The sequence below is a fragment of the Protopterus annectens genome, chromosome 5.part0 (assembly GCF_019279795.1).
Source record: "Protopterus annectens isolate FY-2018-M chromosome 5.part0, PAN1.0, whole genome shotgun sequence".
Taxonomy (NCBI): Eukaryota; Metazoa; Chordata; order Ceratodontiformes; family Protopteridae; genus Protopterus; species Protopterus annectens.
The window spans coordinates 1761876454-1761901365 of NC_056735.1; positions in this window are offsets into that span (position 1 = coordinate 1761876454).

Here is a 24912-nt window from a genome sequence, read left to right on the forward strand (position 1 = left end):
GCCTGGTCTTGCCAGTCCTGAGTTGAGAGAGCTCAGCCTCCAGTATGGCTAAATAGCTGCATCTCTCACAAGTGTTAGTGTTACATGGGAGGAGGAGAGGGTTGTCCGTGTACATGAGACAATTGTAACATTATCTCAGAATTCCCAGATTCACCAACTGGGCAGGAGAGGATGCCAGCATCTGACGCTTCGACATGCTAGAAAGAATTATGAGTTGGTATGAGACAGAAAAGTAGTGGGCTTAGCAGGGAAGTGGGCACTCCTGGGGGGTTTTGCTAGTGAGAGATTTGTATAATATAGGAGTGCTTGACCTGCAAAGAGAATGCTTATAAGACAAGTGCTGAGCTTTTTGAGAAGAAAAAGCTATTTGGAACAGAAGCCTACTATGATAGGGATGCTGTGGTATTGCAAGAACATGGTATGGATGGAGACCGATGGTGAAGTGTTTCACTACTGGATGCTGGCATTCATCACCTTCTATGATGTGGGGTGGCACAGTGGCATCCTGCTGCTGCTGCAGATGCAGTCTGTGCACCCTTTGATGGCTTCCCATCATGTATGTATCACAAACATATAGTGCTGTATGTGCAAAGGTGCTGAAAACACATTCTGTATGTTTTATTAACCTTGTATAGTTCCCAAGGTTGGGCCATCCTTACACCTGCCTCCACTACTCCAGTTATGATACATGTGCCTCATTTACTGCAGTGAAACTAGGAATTTCTCCATAACTGTTACATAAACAGTGCCCTGCCCCAGTTGCTGATATCTCTGTTGTTAATTTGTGATGCCTTCTTTTTGACCAGACATCATATTATTGATATGCCCTCTGACATTGCTGCATTGTGTAATTCTGGCTACGCAGCACTGATGTCATGCACTGCCATCTCCCACATGCAGTCTTGTAGAAGCTGGTCAACACTCGGTCATCTGGAATCTAAGTGCTTAGAGCAGTACTTTTTTCTCAGGTATGCTGAAGTTGTCCAGCCTACATTTTAGGTGATGACACCTTTGAATACAAGAAACTTAAGTGTATGCAGGTAATTGCTGGGGACAGCAAACTGCCAAATACAAACAGTGAGTGCACAGAGATATACACAGCAGTACAGGGGAGGACAGAGGTGGGAATAAAGTAGGTATGACAAGTATGCTATCGGCAGAGGGGTACTCCATTGATGTCTAATACATCACCTCTGTGTAGGGGATACAGGATGCTATAGGGATAGGAAGTCTGACAAAGCAGACAATAATGCCCAAACTTACATACACCCTACATAACCTCTAGAAACTTCCTAAGTAACATACCCACTCCAAATAAATGCCCATGATACATAGGGACACAATTGGATTGGATTGTTCAGATAGGTTGATAAAAGCCCTGGTAACTATAAACCTATGAATCTATGACATTGTCACTTGTCTTCTGATATGCATGGACGTACGTACATACATGCATACGTATATACCTATGGCGTTATCAATACCTTTAGCTATATTCCTTCAATGCAAGGGCAAACATCTATAACAAGCAAAGGAAAATCATCATACCAGAGCATGGGAGCACACCTTGCCTCCACAGTCATGACTATGCTTTCTTTGAAATGTGCATTTCTCATACCTGCTACTTGCTTATATGATGCTAAGCCCTTTCTTCCCCCATCTCACTAGAGCAGTGATGGCGAAAGTATGACACACTTATCAAAGATGATACATGCCACAACATTTTGGGTGACACATCAGCGATCACCAACACCTGAGTTACCAAAGACACTGCTTTTGCATTCATTGCTCACATGAAGTGCACTGAATTAAATTGGGTTTGGTGCATAAGGTTTGCCATCACTGCACTAGAATATATCTGGCACTTGTCTCATATTACTGTACCAACAATAAGGTATTGTTTCAAAATGCCTTATATGTATATCTTACATGACCTCTGATATTTTGATACTGCAATGTCAAGCACAGTAAGCATTACCCTGCCATTTTGTTATATCCTTGATATCACCTGTAGCTGGTGTACATATATTTGCTATACACACTATATATATATATATATATATATATATATATATATATATATATATATATATATATATATCCTCATTGTGGATGCAGTTGTGCAGAGTTACATTTCATTTTATGTGGTGTTTGTGATACCTTTTTCAATTAATAGTAGCTAGTATTAAGATGTGTAGAAATGTTCATGTAATAGCCAATTAGCAATAAAATTGATGTCTACCATAGTCAGCTGTTTTTGCATGCAGACTTGATAATTGGCATTACAACTTTTGTCCAAAAGAAAGGACTCCGACCACCACTGCTGATATAATAACTTCAATAAAATAATGAAACAAGTAAGTGCTTTCGCAGAAAAAAAAACTCACTTCTTCAGACCATTAGCACACTCAATAGGATTCAACAACAATTATATAAAATTAAAAAAAAAAAGCACATACAATAGAAACATTGTAGCAATTTCAAATACAACCCACTGGGAGTCTTGAACAAACAATCTGAAAGCAGCTCATGTAAACACCTATCCAAAATCATGAATATTTATGGTATTGACATAGACCAATAGAAAACAAGTATAAACCTCAGCTATATCTTATTGTCAGTGATGAAGTGGCTTTAGAGATACATATTCACTCAATCCAGGGTAAGCATTAATTTTGAGTAATAATATCCACTTGATTTCCTTCTTTTGTGTAATGTACTTAATATTACCACCCCTCATATTTAAAAACACTAACTGAAGAACAAGAAATGTAAAGCTATGCTCACTGCCGTTATCTAAAACGTGCTTAGCTAAAGCATTCGTAGGGTTGTGATTACGTATGTCCCTATGTGTTCCAGAATCCTATATTTTTTGACAATGTAAAATGCAGTGCGGGCTGTATACCTAGCATAATAAATCTAAGTTTTTGTTCTGCAATCCGCATAAAAATCTAAACTAATTTCTTGTTGTGTATGAGAGTGTATAAAAGAAGTACAAGTCCAAATATATTGAGAAGCCTTACACAGTCGACAATGATAGGTTCCATATCATGGGGAATTTGATCAAAGCTCTAATAGCATTGTTGTCACTTCAATGGCAAATTATTTCTGAAAGAAAAGAAGGGTTTCTCATCTAAAACTTTGTCAACGTCAGGATTCACCAATAAGTACAAGTAATGTTAATATTGCTGGAATACATAGGAAGCAACCTATTTTTACTAGAACCAGTTATTTTCTATTGGTCATTTTTATCAAATATATAATTAAATAATCATCAAAAGTTAGAAAATCTCTGTTCCTTTTGGATAATAGATCATCAGTATTATGCAATAAAGGCATATTACTATTCAAAAATGAGCACATTGATTAGACAGCATAACCAGCAAGCCTGTTGTAAACTGAGCATATACCAATAGAAAAAGTCCAGCCGCTGAAGTACCATTGAATGGCCAGACATTCTATTGACATATGCGGACAAACAAAGCAAAATATAAGAAAAATCAGATAAGCTCTGCAAAACAGAAACCTGAATTTCCTTTTATGTTTATGCTGCCCCTTGTAAATCTCTGTCCCTTTTTTTAAATGTTAAGAAAAAAGCAGCAACGGAGATTCTGTTTTTTCCATCGCTTCTCCTGCACTGATATACTGTGTAGGTGTGAGAACGTAAGTCCCATATGCATGCACAGTACATTAGAATAGGGAAGACAACACAGAAGAAGACTGAAATGCCCTTCTACAAATACATCATTTAAGAAAGGTAAGCAATTTCTTTCTTAAATAATGTAATTGTATAACAGCAATAGTACATTCCTGTTTGTGTCATCATTAGACAGGAAGGATCTTATGAGATACAAGGATAGGGTACATTCCCAGGATTCACATATTAGATTTATTACCATCAATGAGCGTAACACACAAAATGTTTTGCAAGTTATTCAACAAAATTGGAACATCCTGATGGGGATGTGAAGTTTGTTAATATGGTACCAGAGAGATGCCCGTTTGGTTACAGGAGAGGCATAACATTGGGTTATTTTTTTAATCATTACAAAACTGGGTCTTTAAATGTCCAGTCACAGCATCAAACAACACTGATGGGTAATCATCTTTTTGGATATTTTCCAAGTGGGCATTGTACCCACTGTATCCGGGTGGATAAGACAAAGCAATTTACAAGCAGAAACACGGGCAATGTTTTTGATATAAAATGTTTTTGCTAATTCCTCTAGTGAATGGGTGATTTATTTAGCTACCTGCTCATGTTCTGCGTTTTATGTAGGACAAACTTCGAGACCAGTGAAATTTTGCATTTGTGAACATGTTAGTGATATTAAAAATAAAAAGGCAAGTATTGCCTTGTATAAACATGTTCTGAATCATCCTACAGCTAATTTCAGATTTACTATTAATGATTTAATTATTGGTAAGAAAGGGAACAAGGTTGGTTGGCACAGTATATTAAATTTGAAAGAAAGAAAATGGATTATCAAACTGGGTGAGTTATTCCCCCCTGGGCTTAATGAACAATTGTGACAAACCAATCAAGTTCTGTTGCCAATGAATAGTTTTATTTATAATATGGTTATTTGTGGAAGTTTTGTTACACTGAGAAAGGCTATGTAATTCTTGCCGAAACCGGTCTGTTTGTTGCCATATTAAAATTGGTTTTCATACAGCACTTTGGGCTGGCTGTTCTTTTTTTGACTTTCATATCAGGAATTACCCACAGTTTTGTTTAATAACTCAGGCTTCATCCTCATGATCAAGCTACACCAGATGTGGGTAAATCCTGATATACCCATGCACAGCTGTAGATTATTAAATATGCTTACTTTTATTGTACTTAGTAATTCCTATATCCTCAAAATCAGATTTAATTATTTAGTGAATATTCCTAGATATTTTAATTTCTTCACATCCATGTTTAAGTTCACTAGATGCGTAGGCAAAATTGAAGTGTATTAACCCACCAGATGTGCAGTAGCATGCCCCGCCCAAACCCCGCCTGTGACCATTTTGACTGCACCACCCACCGTTTGTTTGAAAGATGCCATCAAAACACTAGGTAATTTAGACCTATATTTCGCCATTAATAAAGGCTCCATATACTCCCTCCTGCATGGACTCGGTGGTGGGTTAATACACTTCAATATCTCCAATAACACTACACAGGTGATCACAATCTTAAACATTCAAAACAAGCAAGTTCACATTCAAGACATTCTGATGAGCAAAACTAACCACCGGTATCAACGTCATGACTAACTTTGCACTCTGGCAATTGAAGTGTATTAACCCACCACCGAGTTTGCGCAAGAGGGAGAATATGGAGCCTTTAATAATTACTTCAATCAGGCAGTTCACGGCACAGTTACAAAGGTGTTACTTCATTGGTAGTAAGATGTTTTGATGAATTATTATGATTTAATGCTTGTATTTGTATTAACCCACTTGAATGCGTTATTTTCTTTCATAACAGTATTTGGTTGTCAAGATGCTTGTGGCACATTTAAATGGAAAGGCCATTCATGTCATTATTGTGCTTACTAAATGCTATGTTTCTGACATGGATTGACATGGATTTACTGTTACATTTGCATTGTGTGTCAATCACAGTACATTCTTTTTGTTAATCCCCGCCCTCCGGCATGTCAATCACTGTGGGCACACCCATTCCTGCGTGAACTCGGTGGTGGGTTAATACACTTTAATTTTGCCGATTTGTATATATGCTATTCTATGTATTGTTTAAAATTAATGCTTTGTTTTTACTCTTATTGAATGATGACAGTGTTTTTTTTTCAAATTCTTTAGTTAATTTACCTATGTTTAACTGAAATTTTGATTTTTGTTACTGTTAATGGTATATTGTCAGCAAATATATCCTAAGTATAATAGCTTTCTCTCATTTTTTTCATGATACATAATAATTTTGTCTTATTTCTGAAGCTAAATGTTCCATTGACAAAGCAAAATATTCAGATGATGGTTTACCTTCATTATGTTGAAAGTGATTTGTGCGATCGCACTATTGTGCAACTTTAAATCACAAAATTCAACATGTTTCTGAATTGAAATGTTGAAACTGGTTTCCTGGAAAACCAGATTTGAACATTTTTGAACTGCAGCACAACAGTGAAAGTTAGTAGACATTTCCAAATGTCTCCAAACATCATTATGCAGGGCGGCAAGCCCCCTGCACCCCCCATGTGGGAGGCTGCACCCTCCCTGCTGCTTTAATATACAAACTCCGAGATTGCACTACAGTGTGGGAAAGGGTGCATCTCCCAAACTCCGCTATAGTGCGATATGCACCTAGAATGCCAAATTCAAATGAGCGAATGTGCCAATGTGCAGTCACTCATTGGAATTCACAACATTTGCAGTAGACATTCCCCAAAACTTGAAGTTGTACTTTTGCATTTTGGTGCATCATACAACTTACTTTCAACATAATGAAGGTAAACTCAGATGACAATAGACAACCTTGGATTGCACCTTTCTTAATGTTAATAGCCTGAAGTAAGTATAAGCCAAATTTAAAATAAGCAGAATTATTTTAATAAAGCAATCTATTTAGTTGTATAAATTCATCAGGAAAATTCAACTCTTCTAATACTGTAAATAGATTCACCTAACTCATTGAATCAAATGTTTTTTTTTCCTGTATCTAATTTTATAAATGTTACCGCCAAGATTTTTATTATTAATATTCTCCTGTTGAGTTAAAATTATTTTGATGTTATCTTATATTTATCTGTGTAAAATAAAATCCATTTGATAAACGTTTATTAATTCTGGAATATACAATGCTCTATTCTTTCATATTCAATGATTTATTCTTTTATATTGTGCTTCTACATTACTTTTAGTCATTTAAAGTAAACCTTTTAGTAATTTTTGTCACTGCATTCTATATGTGTAATCCACTGAAAAGGGGCCATGAGTAGCTCAGATGGACCATCCTGGTCAACAGATATTAATAATTAACTGACTTACTAACAAACAAACAAACAAACTAACTAACTAATTAATTAACTAGTGGTTTGTGTATTATGTATGGCAATGAGGACACATTACCTTGATGTCTCCAAATCACTATTATTTTGGTGAAGTGCATAGCTGATATGAAGTGCAGCTGTTTTTCTCCACTCATTTTTAGTCTGCTATTTCTGTCAGTGGTTTCTGAATGTCTGCACATGTATGTGTCTGTACTTCAAAGAGGTCATAGTCTTTAAAAGAGAAAAGGCAGAAAGATGCTGGTAAACACAATTCAAAAGCCGGTAATAGCGTAAAAGAAATTTAATTTCCGCTTTCATCACAACTTCATCAGAATGCAAAATACATTAGTACTAAAACTACTTAAATAGTCAATATAATTAACAAATTACTCAATTAATAATGTAATCAAACAATGTGTATGATTATTAACCATAAAGTAAAAATCAAGAATAAAAACAAGTTTCTAACTCTATGCCATGGTTCTTGTTAATGGATAATTTACCATTTTTTAAAAAACATTTCAAATTAATACTTTCGTTTAGTCCAGGGTGAACATCTGATTTTAATTTTATCTGCCATAAGCATTCTCTTTGTTCAATGTAAGTCTTAAAATCACCAGCCCTATTATCTGATTTACAATGTTCTAATACCGAAAATAAAAATTTTTTAAAAAGAACACATGAGGCAGAATGCTTGTATAAGGCGTTATTGTAATCTCCAACTTTTATGGCATATAAATGTTCCTTAATACGGGTAGCTAACGACCTGGTTGTCATGCCCACGTAGAATGCAGGACAAGTGGAACAAATACCTACATAAACCACTCCAGTGGTGTTGCAGTTGATGAAGTCAGAAACTTCGATAATTCTGTTGGAGCTAATGATGTTAATATAAGGGCCCTCGGATATATATCTACAAATATGACAATTCTGGCATCGAAACATACCCTTTTTGTTTATGAAAGAACCTGAATCCTTACCATGATGTTGTTCCAATATATTTTTTAATGTGTTTGATTTACAAAACACAAATTTTGGGTATTTGCCCACTATTTGGAAAATGTCTTTGTTGCCCTGTATTACCTTCCAATTGTTCTGAATAATTTTTTTAATCCTAAAATTGTCTACACTAATATCCAGAGAGCAAACAATATCATGGCTAGTACTATAATTATTACTATGAATAAAAGTAGTATGATTATCATATAATATAGCAGGAAAATGTGTCTGTCTTTTATTATATACTTCTGTACCTGTATCAAATAAAAATTGCTCATGATATCCTCTTTGTGTAAATAAATAGGTAATGAAATGAAATTCAGAAATTAATAATTCATCTTTAGTGGTCATTCGACAAGCACGAATGAATTGTCCTCTGGGGATGTTCTTCTTAATATGTGTGGGATGTCCACTATAATTATGTAAGTAGCCATTAGTAAATGTCTTCTTTCTATGTATTTTACTGTGGAATTTATGTTCTTCTAAATCCCACCATATATGCGTGTCTAAGAAGTTGACTGCAAATCCTACATCACCTAAAGTGAAGTTGATATAGCTAGAAAAAGAATTAGCTTTACTAAGGAATAAATCAAATGTCTCTACATTCCCTTCAATAATAAAAAACAAATCATCTATAAATCTACACAAGAAAATAATATTGAAATGTTCTTTTAAAATTGGTATAAATACTGATTCCCACCATGCCATCACTATGTTGGCAAAGGCGGGAGCCGCTGGCAAACCCATGGCTACGCCACGTTTTTGTCTATAGTAAGATTTTCCAAATATAAAGAAATTGTTCTCTAAAATGATCTCCAAGAATCTGCATATAACTGTAATGATAGAATTATTAAATGTATTTTTGTAAACTAAATAGCTACGAACTGCTTCTACCCCTTCTTCGTGGGGAATACAAGAATAAAGAGAAACAACGTCCATAGTAAACATGACGTGTTTAGAATGATCGAATGAGTCTATAGAAGCACTGTTAGCAAAGGCTCTAATTTTCTTCAAAAAATGCCAAGAATCCTGAATATAAGATGTATTTTCATAGATCAAAGGTCCTAATAAGGCATCAATAATTAGAGAAATACCTTCGGTAACGGAATGAGGAGCAGATACTATAAGACGTAGAGGTGGATTAGAAATGTTTTTATGTGTTTTTGGAACACCAAATACTACACCAATCTTAGGTTTGTCGATTAAACAAAAATTATATAACTGTAAATTAATCTCACTAGACATTAACGCATCATAAAGATGTGAATGAACTGCTTTAAAGCTTTTCAATATCTCAAAATAAGGAACAAGTTCATATTCGTTCTTGTCATTAAGCAGTTTTAACATATTAATGTTATATTGGTCATGTTTCATGATTACAATGTTGGACCCCTTGTCGCTTTTCATAAACCTTAGTTTCCCTGTAAGCGATCTCAAATTACAAAGGGCTATCCTTTCTTGAACTGTTAAATTATCACGAAAATGAATGTTAGACTCGAAAATATGTTCAACATCTTTAATACATAGATCCTCAAAGGTTTTTATGGTATGATGTAAACTCGGAGCATAATAAGAAGGTTTGTTAAAACATGTGTTGGATATAGGTATGTCGTGCATTAAGAAGGATAAATTTAATTTCCTAGTATATTTTTTTATATCTATTATAGTTTTGCCATAATTTGCTCTTTTGTTAGGAATAAAATTAAAGCCATATTTAAGTACTGCTAATTCAAAACTATTGAAAGTATAGTCAGATAAGTTGATAATTGCAAAACTTTCAAAATCAACATAATTGTCATTCAGCATTCGTCCCCCGACGAATTCGACCCCAAAAAAGTACGACTCCTGGTAAGGATAGTACTTTTGGCGTTGTCCGTGTCTTGTCCCTTCTTTTTATTTTTACATCCAGTACCAGGCTCATCCAAAACACCTTGTTTTTTAGTTTTAACACCTAAACCAATGGTAGAAACAAAGTCGGATTTTCCAAATGGCAGGCCCGTAATGTCACTGTTAGTAACTTCTTTATCCAGAGGTTTGTCTCTTAGTATATCAATGCAGGATGTACCTGCCGTGGCCAACGGAGGAAAATCTAAGTTATAGTTACTAGAATGTTTACTATAATCCATCCTGACTGGAACTGGTCTTATGGAAGCAGTCTGAAAATCTGTAGCTGCTTCCGTATGATGTCGTTTATTGTTTGATTACATTATTAATTGAGTAATTTGTTAATTATATTGACTATTTAAGTAGTTTTAGTACTAACGTATTTTGTATTCTGATGAAGTTGTGACGAAAGCGGAAATTAAATTTCTTTTACGCTATTACCGGCTTTTGAATTGTGTTTACCAGCATCTTTCTGCCTTTTCTCTTTTTGAGTTTTGTGTCTCTTGGCGTTTCTTTGGTGATTTGAGGTCATAGTCTTTACTGCTTCTGAGTCAGAAATAATGTTTCCTGAATCAAATACTGACATTTTTCTCTTCATGAAAAGGTGATATTTTTTAGAGAATATTCATGGTAATCCCGTGGTGGTGGTGCTGCGGTAGCGTTGTCGCCTCACAGTAAGACGCTGTCCGGTTCGATTCTCAGCTAGAGCGTCTTCTGCGTAGAGACATGTGTGAATTGGCGTACCTTCATTGAAGGTTGTGCATCAGGGCTGGTAACTTGGCACGTAAAAATCAACTACCAATCATTAGCAGACTGGAGTTCTGCTGTGGCGACCCCCTAACTGGGAAAAGCCAAAAAAGGAAGAAGAGAATATTCATGGTGATGGCTGACAGTATAGTGCCTCACAGAGAGTACCTTCTTGTTTGCTGAGAAGACCAAATCTATGCTTAACCTGTTGTACAGCCAGTATAAAGAGTAGCTGATGGGACCCTGTGAGGATCCATTGAAGAAAGTGTATGCCTATTGTAACCTGGTTAAAGTTCTCATAAAAAGTGCAGGGATTCCCCAGGCTATCTCTGCAGGCACTGGTATGACCTGTAACATTATCTCCCAGAAGATCTCAATCAGTGGGAAGTACAAGCTAGGCAGGAGTGTTCTAATTGTTGTAGGAAGTATTGGGCATTGGTATTGTTTTTTACATGTCATTTTAAAATATGTTGTTTCTGCAGTTCTGAGTAGTGCTCCTAATAATGACTATTTTTTAACAGATGCCAAAATATGGCTAGTGAGCTATTGTGGTAGACTCTATCTATGCTGTGGATGTTGATGATGGGATATATATTATTGTAGCACTGAAGTATTCATTGTGGTGCTGCATGTAACAATTCTGTTGTGAGACAGTGGGGACCATATTAGGCTTCGGCAGTCTAGTACTTTGTTGTATGACTGCATCTTTCTACTGCTGTTTAGCATACACCACCTGCAGCTGCATCTATTGCTGATCTGTCCCTTTCTCTTTCAGCATAAGCAGAGTAAGAAGACAATTGTGTTGGCTACTGTAGACAGCAGAAAAGACCTGGGGCACAGTGGGGTTAGATTTGTTATTTTGTACTGATCTGTATTACACATACTGCATGATCTGTAGGATATCTTCACTTACGGTACCTTTCTGGTAGTGTGCCCATCTTGCAATTCAAGAACATCACAGTGTTGTGCAGCTATGTCAGTCATTGCTCACTGCTACTCTGGGCATGGCTGCAGCTGCAATGGGTGAGAGGTCTGGAAGTCACTTGCTGTTGGAGGGAACAGTCATCTCCCTTGTGAGTAACCCAACCTGGTCACCAGCTGTGTTCAGCTGTCACAGGAAGAGATGGTGGAGGCAGCAGTTTATACGGCTGCATCCATTGGGTAACCAGGATGGAACACAGCCTTGAGTGAATTGTAGACTTTCTCAACCAGAAACTCCCTTGTATCACCAGAGGAGAGTGTGATTCTTTCAGTCAGCCAAACTGAGCTAGCTATCTGCTGAGTCCCAATAAAGTTCTTCTAGACATTCATTAGAGGCATGCTGACTCTATCCTCGCCTCCCCTCTACAAAGGTGCAGCTGCATCCTTTTGTGCTCCAGCCTATCCTTTGTGCATTGTCCAAAACTCACCATCAGCATTCATCTGCCCTCTGTCTAGACCATTTCTCTCCCTTTTAGTGTGCCCATATACACCTCTGTTTGTCTGTACTGCTTCCTGATTGTTCATCTGCACTGCTCACTACTCTTCCCCAGCTGTTCTTCCTGTTTCCCTGTCACCTTTCCTCCTCATTTCCTTCCCCTTCAGACTGCTTTCATACTATCTGCTATTAAGCTGTATTTTTGCAATAAATATCCCATGCTAGCAGTTAGGGTTAAGAATATGAGCTGCTGACAGGCCTCATCCTGCAATACAGAGTTTTATTCCCTCAGTCTTCAGTTACAAAATGTGTAACTTGAAGCAAGGTAGTTAACCAGACAGTGCTCAGTGCTGGGGCTTCATCTGAAAACAGGTTCCTAGTGGGTTTACTTAATTAATACGCAATCATATGTTTATAATTTCATAGGGAATTAAGTACAAGGCACCCAATCTGCAGACCATGATTAGGCTAGCCAAAAAAAAACTTATTCAAAACTTTTCTCAAGCCTCAAGTGGGCAAGACAAGATAGACTGGGATAGAAATGGAGGCTGCCAATCCAGTTCTCTAGGTTTGTCTTGAAGGTGGTGAGGATGCTGCACTGCTAATAATGTAAGTTTGTTCCAGAGGTGAGAGACACATTGGGGTATCAATCTGTCATGTCAATGTGTTATATTTATCTGCTGATGAGGGTTTATTTTCATTAACAGACTATTTGATGTAACATTAGTTCTGTGAAGGAAATGGAGGTCAAATAGGACTGGATCTTTCTTGGCTCAAAAGGTTAGATACAGATCTCCACATTGGATTCTATAAGAGACTCAGTACAGAAAAAGGGCTGACAATCTCTCCTGATAACTACGATTTTTGAGGCCACTGATCCTTTCAGCTATGAATCTCTGAGGTCTCTCAAGCTATGTGATATGTTTAGACAAATACATGCCAAAATGTGCATCATATTAAATAATGGGTCTGATAAGATAAGTAAAGAGAGATGCCTTTGGAAATGTTATTGGCCAGATAAAAGGCTTTCCAAACTACGTGGAGATATGAAGGTCGAATGATAGGGAATTATGAACAAGAGTGCCTGTCTCCCTTACAACCATAAACGAAACAAAACAGGAACTGCAACTGTACTTGAAACCAAAAACCACCAAGCAGTTAACGAAGATAGAAACTCGCCACCATGAGCAATGGTCCCAATAACTGCAATCCAGTCCACTTAGTTAAAACCACTTTATTCGGATAACATGAATAAAAAGCCTGAATGCCTTAAAGTCAACAACACCCACTGCGTTTTCGTCCACTTCTTTGACTTCCTCAGAAACAATTAACTAGTCAATTGAAATACATTTATATATCCTCAGTCATTAATCAATTTTACAATCAATCATGCCCATTTGAACATTTTAAAGGACTAGAGACACCTTTACCATAAGTTCATTGCCAAAACCCTAGATAAATACATGAATAAATAATCGCTGTTAAACTAATATGTATTTAAATGAAATATTTAAAAAGCTGTTTAAAAAGTTGTTAAAAAATATTAGAAAGTGAACATACATAAATACTCTTGGAGTTCTTGGAGAATACTGATTGGAGGTGTGCTTCTCTTCACATTTTTTATTTTTAATATGAGACCAGTGTCCTTGTACCAATTGTTAACATGATCTAACTCACGTTGGAGCAACTGCGAGTCAGTTGAAGATTGAATAACAACATCCAATTTGCAGTCTTCTGCAAACTTAGTTAACTATAGGCCAGAAGTGCTGGCAGGAAGGTCTGAGAAATATATGTCAAATAAGAGATGGCCTCAAACTTGAGCCCTGTGGTACAACACTGGTAACTTTTTTTATGCACGAGTTCTGTTAAACAGCCATTTAGATTTCCACTGCACAACAGAAGGAGTTATATTCAGCTTTACAAGTCTATCAATAGTGTCTGAATGTTGAAAATTGCCAAAGGCCCTGGCCAGGTATAGGCATGCTGTATGCACTGCATAAACTCTAGTCAATGCTTCAGTTACTTTTTTCAGAGAAATTAATGAGGTTAAAGAAGCAGGACCGTCATTTCACAAGGCCAAATTAACGAGGAGCCCAGGGTTAAGACATTTTCAATGTCCAGTTTAATGACGTCTGAGGTAATGCTCTCCATAGTTTTATATACAGAAGTTGTGACACTAATGGGTCTATAATTACCAAGGTCTATGGTTGGGCCACTCTTGTGTATTGACATTATAATGACTGTTTTCCAAGATTTAGGAATGTAACCAGTGGGATTAGATTAATGAGATTAAGTAGGGGTTCAGAAAGACCATATTTAACAGTGATAATCAGGTAACCTGGCATTTTATGTTCTACGTACTATCAGCTTTCTGCTGTCTTTTATGCAACATTCTGAGAAACTTGTGTTACAAGTTAAGCTAAATGTTATCCACTGTTCCACAGTCAGAGTTGAAGCACTGTGTATCTTGTACATCTTGAGGTATTTTTTCCAGATTAGTTACAGCAACACTGGTTTACTTGCAAAATGATACCTCAGATTATATTACTTAACACTTATAACACTAATAACATTTACATTTTGGGACTATAACAGTCTAATAAAACTACAAATGTTCTTGTACACTTACACAGTATAAGCTGATATTTAACGTGCATTATTTTGTAACTTCATGATGAAATGATGCTGCTTAAAACTCTATAAAAATTGAAAAACTCTAATTCCTTAGGCAGTTGCAAATTTGCTAACCAGAAATGTCCAGTTCTTTTTAACAATAATATTTTTGGCAAAATATATAAATATCCATTTCATTGTCTTTACTTATTGCAAATTCTGCAAATGTTTCAAAGACTGCTACATAGTTCATAATATTTTATGATAGTAATTAACACAAGCATATTGCAAATACTTCAATGTGCATATTGTATTAAGTCTTTCACAATGACGATTTGTATCATAGATCCACAAAGCATTAGATGTTTTTCAATGAAAGTGGATTTCATTTATTTCATAATACTTAATTTCCAAGAGTAATAATTTCATTTAAGGCATCTTTGAAATGTTCCATCATTATTTCACCATTTTGCTCTTTCTGCAAAAACAAAAAAGGCATTGTGTCATCCATAGTTGTAGCACAGTTTCCTTAAGGTTATTCAAATAAAAAGTTACGTTTTTTTGATATTTAACTAAGGATGAAACTTAATCTCCTACTCATATCTTCTTATTGCTTACATGTCTAGCATGACCCTGACAAACACAACAGTGGAATTTTACCGGAGACAGGATATTTCTTACTCAAATCTCTTACTGGAGGTTATGGAATACAGCCAATGTTCTTTCCTGTGCTCAGATTATAGCGGAGGGTATTATCTCAGGACTTTAAGATTAAAGAAGAATTCTTTAACATCCTCATTTCCTCCAAACTATAACCAAAGTCTTTGATGCAAAGTACGCATTTTCATTTTTCATTTAAGTGCCTTTTTTCATTTTTGTCAAGGGCTCCTAGCAGATGTATATGCAAGCTGTTAGCCACAAACTGTGAAAATACATATTTTTTTTCTACATCCAGTTTCCAACTTATATGTGCATTAAACAAAGAATTTAGATGACATTCCAGCAATTGTGTTAATAAGCATCAGTGGTACCAAGGCAAAGCATGGACTTCTCTACTGGAAACAAAGCACAGCAAATACGAACTAGTCTGAGCAGGTTCATAAACCCATACTTAAGTTAAACTAAGATTGATTGATTGGTTGATGTATTTATTTATTAATTACATTAGATAGCCAGATAGGTGGGGTGGTCTTTAGACCCTAGGACAACAGTTGTAATATCGGTGCAAACAGAACAGTGTTCCAAATATAGCAATGTAGTGAAGAACTTCTAAAATGACAAACACATGTCAATTAAAACAAGTTACAAAACATATATGGAGATGTAGATATTGTCTTTCTCAAAATTTGATATACAAAATGACAATTGCAACACAGACTATACAAATGGAACATGAAACTATCCTGTACATAATATTTACAATATATACATGTAGGAAGCTATGTATGTTAGATCATATAATAGCAGATGGAGAGAGAGAATGGTGACATTCTTGTTTATACATTTTATGGTGCAGAAACGTGATATGTCAGGTGTTTTACAGATCTGACAATTCTGACATAATTTCTAGGTCCACAGAATCTCACACTACTTTGCAGTGTTGCAGTATGCATATAACATTCCTCAAGACTGAAACGTCTGTTTTACCTGCAAGTAGGACTTTTTTTTCCCCAGGCTTGGCTGTTCTGGTTCTCCCTGAGCAAGTAGATATGATCTAACAGTAGGTACCAGCAAGGTGTAAATGGTCGCATGACTCAATTGCTTTTTATTTTTTATGATTCTATGATTTATATGAATGCCATGACAAAACAATAAATATCAACTATGAGTGAAATTAAATGTCTGTCCACTGGCACATGAATGTCTACAGACCTATGCAGAATAAAATAATAACGGTAAATATATAAAGTAGTCGCTAACTACAGTGCTGTTAATAATTTCCCCATAACTTAAAAAAAGTTAAAAATACTGTCTTTGTAAAGACTGCATATTCCAAAACACTTGACTGATCTGGAAAACAAATAGTAAGAAAGGAGGGTTTTCCTTTGACCCCTTTTAGTAAATAAATGGTATCAAGCAAATAAAGCTGATGATATTTTGAATGCTTTTTAGTTCATACCTGGCTTGTAAGAAAAACAATAAAGTATGGATAGGGTACATATAGCTTAGTGATAATGAAAAACAGTTAAGATGAATTTTACTAGATATAATTTTAAACCATGCAAACAGCTAGCATTCATTCATTCATTCATTCACTCATTTGTTTATTCATTCTGTGATACCCATTTTATCTTATTTGGGGTCTCAGGGGACACAGATTGTCTTGGTAGTTAGTGAGTACAAAGTAGAGCATAAGTCCTGGATGAGATGGTACTCCTCTGGAGGATGTGTAGACACTTGCACACAGACCTACAATCAGTTTACAGGGCTTCCTTTTCACCTAAAAGGCATGTCTTTGGAATGGGGGAGTAAAATGGAGAACTCACTGAAAGCTTGGAGCAGGATATGCAATATACACAGAGAAAGTACTCATCATGGCAAAAGAACCAGACAATTAAGCAATATAAGGCAGTAGATCTGTCTGCTGTACCATGGCACCTACTCCTTACTTATTATTATGTGACTTTGTTAATATGGTTACTGCTGAAGTCAACTCTTCTTAGACACATCCTGCTTCTAATGACAGACAGCAACAACCAGGAAGCCTAGTAGAAGTGGTAGTAGTAATAGATATGAATATCAGTAATGTACAGAATGTTTAAGCATGAGGTATTTAGAATAATGATTAATTGTTCCCAGACAAAAAAGGATTGCAATGAGAAGATGAACTTATCAATAACCACAAAGGCAGCATCTCAGGAACCTGAACACATAGGAACATTAAATGTGGTCAACCAATTGTAATATTAAATGTACGTAATACTGGCAAAAGTGATAGAGTAATCATATGATCACCTCTGTCAGCATTACTTTGCTGGAAGTTGCGGAACAGTAAGGAATGCCAACTTGCCCTTATTCCAGTATTGTATGATCTCTGAATTGGTATATAGAATTAGGAGAGGGTATGAGATGATCAGCCCCCCCCCCAACATGGGGGCTGAAAGGGGACTTGCCCCTGCAAAAACTTGATTTTTTTCAATGCTGTTACTTTTAGTCCTTTAGGATCATTGTTGCACTGTTCAATCATATTGTAGTTTGATGTTTTGAAGTGGGTCTGAACATGTGTAGATATGAAACATAAGCTACATGCTTTGTAATTCCATAGAGCTCAGAGTTAGTCATTATGTTACTACATTTGTCTTTCTTTCTTTCTTTCTTTCTTTCTTTCTTTCTTTCTTTCTTTCTTTCTGTCAATCTATCTGTTTATGTCTGTTTGTTAACTGAACATTCCTCGGACAGGTCATATTTTCAGTGGTGTCTAGGAAGAAAATTTCAAACTATACAAACATTAAGCATAATTGTGTATCAAAACTCAGAATAACAGAAAAGGAAACAATATGCAATAAAAATATGCAGTAACAACAGGCCACTGCAATATTTCTTTTTCTGCCATCATAATGCTGACCTCCAGTCCTGACACTCCCTCCACAGATCATTCTTCCTCAGTAGCATAGGAGTATCCCAGTGTAACTTTTTCTAGGTGGGTTTTATCCTTCTGGATGTGAAGACTTCACAGCCAACTAAACATGAAACTCCTACTGCTATCAGAAGTGGAGTAGAAAAGGTTGTGTCATAGCTACATTTTTTTCTTTACTAATTAAACACTACTCCCCACTAATGTGCTGTGCTACATCATTTAGGGGTCATGCAGTGGTGTTGTGAAGAAGCCCACCCACCTTCATAATGATGCATCTCTCCTTGCTTGCCCTTGTGTTGAAGCATGGCACTGTCCTCATTACCCTAGTAGGACCACCAGGGCTTGTAAAGACATATGTGTCATTGTGTACACATGAGCCTATGTGCTGGAAAGCTTCTACTTTTAGGGGAATTTCTATATCTCCCAAGATACCTTGATATATGGAAGTATGTAAATCTTTTTTTATACAGACATTTACCTGTAAATGGTTAGAGTTGGAGATTTGTCATGGACTAAAACTGAGTTAAAACAAAAAAAAATGCAGACTCAGTATGACCAAATGCACTTGAAACTATCAAATTAATCAATGGACAACTGAATGAATGGATAAATAAATACATTTAAACACTTCCTTTATTTAAGCTAGTATGTCCACTGCAAAATCAGTACATATTTCATATTTGTTTTACTGGTTTTAATAAAAAAGTGGAAAAATAAATTCTTCCTATTTAGCTATTTTTGCTTTTTATTTGTTTATGATCTGAAGCCATAATGATAAGGATCAGTGAAACTGTGAGAGGTTAAATGGAATTTAACTGAATGCAAACCACTTTCTCAATAACCTTACTTACAAAGAAAAGGTTTATGGGGTGTTAACTTTTCCATATTGTGCAAGTTTAAAGGTATGTTTCACATGAAGGGCAAATGATGTCTCTAAGAATAACCAAGTAAAAAACAGTGGTGGGTATTCAGAAACAATTACTGTGCATCATTATGCCAAATAACCTGGTATGTGTTGATACACAGGGAGGGAGTGATTCAGGGACACCCATAATGTGAATGCACTGTCATAGAAATAGCCCAACTGTATGCACAGCATACTTGTGACTGCACAATATCATCTAACTGATAGGTAATATGCTAATGAGAGCAACTGTGTATGGAAATGACAAAATCAAACATGGTGGAACAATTCATAAGCTATATATTTTGGGGAGAGAGCTACACATGATTTGCCAGTGTACTGGGTTTTCTGTAGCTTTATGATGTTTGGAGCAGCACTGATCTTAACAGGATGGTTTGTGTTAATGGGTACCTTTGGAGCTAGTATCCATAATGTTGCACATCACTGACTTCCATTGTGTCTTTATCAGAATAGGAGCTAACATACCATCACCTCCATGCACAGGACATTGTCAACTACTACCATATGGACAAATATACCATATGGGAGTTATCATGTCCTGACCACCAGGAATCAAGGGGGATGCAGGGAATGCCCATTCCCTGGACCTGATGGTTTGTATAGCACTAACCATTCTTGTTGTAAGGATATTACAGCATCCAACAAGGGACATATTAGGAGATTCACAGTAAGTGACCTTGGGAATGATATACCAGTTCCTTGGTGTGATGCCATAACTTGTGGAAGATCATATTTCATTTCCATTAACACTAGGAGAAAACCACCATTATGCAGGCATACTATGATATAGTTCATTTCCTTGAGGTCCTAAGGGCCACTGACTGCACCCATTTTGATATCAAGGCCATACCTGCTCCACATAATGCTTAATGCATCAATTATAAGGCTTCCACTCCATCAACAGGGTATCATATACAAGGTGACTGCATGCCATTGAGGCAGATTCCATGATTCCCACATCTGGCGCATGTGTGACATCTTCCATCATCTCATGCAGAGTGACTTTTCTCGGTGTCATCTAGTTGGTAGGTGCATACAGTGCCATACACAAAGGCATGGATATGTTGTTCCTGTGGTACTTGACAGCAGACAAGTCATAACAGTGTCCACTTTTGCATGGTATAGGTGATGCCGGCTATACCTTGGAACAATGGCTGATGAGCCCTGACCACAGCCCCCACACAATGGCAGACATGGCATACAATGTAGCACTGTCACAGATAGAAAATATTGTTAAACATGCAGACTTCTCAATGCTTGTTTATGCTGCTTGGACACATGTGGTGTACAAGCAAATTGATTTTCACCATTCTACATAACAAAGTGATGTGAAAACACTTACAGAGTGGGACCATAGTAGCACTGCTGGTCAGACCTGTGTCAATGGTAGAGAAGGATTTGGGTGAGGAGCCATCAGAAGAATGAGTTGCAGTGGCACCTCATGTGAGGCAAAGGTAGGTTTAATACATAGTGTTACTGGCACAGAGGAGGTGAACTGATAAACACATAATAAAACTGATACATGTGTTCACACACACACACACACACACACACACACGCACACACACACACACACACACACACACACACACACACACACACACACACACATATACACACACACACACACACACACACACACACACACACACACACACACACACACACACACACACACACACACACGTTACACAGTTCAGTGCATTGACTGTCCACACTATGTGTCAGACATTACCATACCCATAAAGCCCGAAGAAATGTGCAGAGGACAGTCATCATGATTTGCATGGGTATGGTGCAGCACAGTGACATGGGATAGCAATGCTAATGATGGAGGGGGGTGGTTATAATAGTTGGACATAGCAACCCATCATGCATTTATGGTGTTTGAGAGAGTCAGGAATCATATAATCCAGCATCAGGGTGGAACTTCCATGGTGTGGACACTGGCTGGATACACCTCAAGCCTGTGTAGTATCAAAAATAGAGGCATCCTGCCTAATGGATGGTATGGCACTGCAGGAACATGCACAGAAACCCAGCTGTGGCACCTCATGTGAGAAGGTAGTGGATGGTCAGCATCCACAACCCCCTGAATAGTCATTGCTATATTCAGTTGGCCAACAAAAGATACTGATAGTGTGGAAATATTAGATCTAAATTGGCTGGCTGGCTGGGTGGAGTGGCCCCACTGTGGAGATAGAAGACTGTCAGCCACAACCATACAAGTGCCCACACCTATGGCCAGAGGTGATAGTGATGCAGTGTCTGGAACAGTACATGCCATCTATGTACTCCTAGCTTGAACACAGCACCATACATGTGATCTTTTCCACAGCCATAATATGTTTTTACTAGTATCCTCATGGAGGCAGCAGTGGATGTGAATATGACAGTCACTGACCTCAGCAGGCTTTATATGTCATGCCCTCCTGACTATATCACATGATGTCACACATATCCTGCTGCATTTGCTGATCCAGTCCATGCAGCATACATATCACTGATACAGTGTTTGTAGTTGCTGTCTACACTTGGATCACTGACCTACACATCTACAGACTGATGACAATAGTGACACCTAGGTCAGGGAATTTCCAGGAGTCATGTTGTCAATGGCTACATATACAACTCTTTTCTATGTTGGGTGTGCATACCTTAGTGGCAGTATAGCTCACTGATGACATCTGGGTTGGTGTCTCCTGTGCATACCTTAAAGGCAGCATGGCTCATAGATGCTATCTGTGGTGGTGTGTCATGTCATGCATAACCTATGTGGATCTAACATAGACATGACAGCCAATACAAAGTACAGAGGATACTTGATATTTATACTACCTCTCCTACAATTCCTTAATGGGGAAGTGTGCATGCACTGCAAAATTACCATTGCTTACAGTGCCACTGGACTGCATCATGCACTGGATACTATCTTGAATAGTCACATGTTACCTGGTGGCATTTGACTACCTGCTGTGCTGAATCCTCTACCAGTGGATCCTATGAAATTATAAAGATAATATACGTGTAGAAATGTTGAAACAAGTGTGGTACTTCCATCAACACGATACACATACAGCAACAGAACAATAATATGATTAGCCCTATAGGGGTCCTAATGGAGAAATGAAATTTCAGCAAGCAAAGGAGAGTAGTAGTGCTGAAACTGAATTCACCCTCAAGTCTTGGTGTGTACCTTCGCTAGGTGGACTCTTTTTTACAAAATCTCACCAAGGTGACACTGTTATATATATATATATATATATATATATATATATATATATATATATATATATATATATATACTGTATTTATATAGCATATATCATGGACAGAAGTAAGTTAAAAACAAAAAGAGATACCTGGGTGCACAAGACCCAGGATAAAATAGTGCCCAATCCTGGTAGGCTCACTGGTGCCAGGACTGGAAAAAATGACAGTGTAGAATCCTCAAAATACGGAAGCAGTCCTACAATGGGACCAGGCCAGGTCCAGGGGGAAGATGGTCCCCCTGTTGCAGAAGAAAGTAGTAGTCCACAAAAATCACAAAAATTGATTGGCCAAAGAGCCATAAAGCCAGAGTGGACTACTGAGGATAAGAAAGAAATTATGTATTATTACTATTATGTAAAAAGCCTAGAATTTCAGGACACAAGATATACAAAACGATTAAGAAAGAAATTAGAGGAAAGAAAAATACTTTCGCAAGAAAAACTGTCAGAAGCTTCAAATACAAATTTGCTTTCATTAATACAACAGATTTTTGAAAAACAGTATATAGATCAAGAAACTTTGATCTGTTTGGAAAAAGAAGCATCTGAGGAAGTCCAAAAATATAAAGAACAAAACCTAGATATATTTGAAAAATATAAAAAAGAAATATGGACATGGGAAAGAAAGAGAGATTTGATATGGTGCAATATTTATGCAAAGGAGAAAGCTAAGTTAACTAATATAGAGAAGGCAGTCTCAAAGAGAAATACAGGCAAAAGCATCCAGATATGGAAAATTTTACAATAAAAAAAATTAATAGCACAAAGATGTAATGTGGAAAAGAAGATTAATAAAACAGAAGTTAAAGAAATAGAAGTTGAAGTTATGGAGTTCTTGCGAAGTGAAGGATTTAATGTAGAAAGTCTAACACAGACTACATCACAGCATGATGGAGTGAGTTCCCAGAATAAGGAAAAGCAAGAAGATCAGGAGACATGTGAAGAAGAAATACAGACATGGGAAAGAAAAAGAGATTTAATATGGTGTAATTTTTATGCAAAGGAAAAAGCAAAACTAACCAATATAAAAAGAGCAGCACCACAGATATTTGAAGAGAAATACAGGCAAAGGAATCTTGATATGGAAAACTTTACAATACAAAAAATAAGGAAATTAAGGAGAAAAGTAGAAAAAGACATTAGTAATGGAGAAGTCAAATAAATAGTAAGTGAGGTTATGGAGCAGCTGCAAAGATAAGGATTTAGTGTAGAAAATCGAATGCAGAAAGTACCACAACAGGACAGAGCAATGGATATCCAAATTAAAGGGAAACCAGTTGAACAGGAAGCAATTGGTGAGGTGGCATATCAAGATATATTGGAGCCTTTCACAGGAAACCAGTATAAATGTTCACATGAAGCTAGACAGCAAAGGAAGGAACAGAAAACTGTGGAAACTCTGATGTAGTCAATGTCGAGGAGTGCTAGGCCAGTGAGTTCCCATATGATAGAACAACGGATGGTGCAGGGTGAAGTTGAAGAGAATGTGCCACAGGAAGATGCTATAGAATCTTCTATAGAATGCCTGCAGGAAATGGAAAATAAGGGATGTGCCCTCAGTTTGGAAGAAAATGAGTTAAGAGAAGAGTTGCTTGATTTAATAGACATAGACAGCTATATTAAGAACAATGAAAGAAATAGACTGCAGAAGGTTAATAAAACCCCAAAGTCAGAAGTTTGATAAAACAAATGAACGCAGGAATTAGGACTGTTCATAGAGATCCATGCTATATAACAAAAGTAAACAGAATATATTACTGTGCTGCTAAATTAATAACTGATAAAGTTCTACCACAGGAACACAGGGTAGCAAGGGAAAGGAAGTGAAAGCGAATACCATCATGGAAATATCGAAAAGAGAAAACTATAAAACAGCTAAGACAAGAAGTGTCACTGTTAGAAGATAATAGAAGAGGGAACATATCAACAAAAATATTAAAAGAGATAGATGCGATAAAAGCAATGCGCAGTATTAGAACAGACCAGGATCTATTATGTACTATCGTAAATAACAAACTAAAATTTTCAGCACAAGTGCAAAGACTGAGAAGATACGAAGATAAATATAAAGGAAAAGTACAAATTAAGCAATTTATTGGTGATCCAAAAAAATGTTATAGAGAAATGGGAAATAAGGTAAAAGGAATCGAAAGACCACCAAAAAAAGAAGAAATAGATATATTTTGGAGAAGTGTCTATGAAGATCGTGTAGAACATAACAAAGATGCTAAATGGATAGAAGAAGTAAAAGAAAGAATAAGAAGTTTAAAGGTACAGGATATGAAATGGGATGAAATAACAGCCAGAGAGATTGAAACAAAGTTAAGAAAAGCCTCTAACTGGAAAACCCCAGGCCCAGATGCAGTACCCAACTTGTGGCTTAAAGTATTAACTTATTTGCATGAGGATTTAGCCATAAGTAAGAACTATTTAAATGCGCATCCTGACCAGACTCCGCACTGGTTAATAACAGGAAA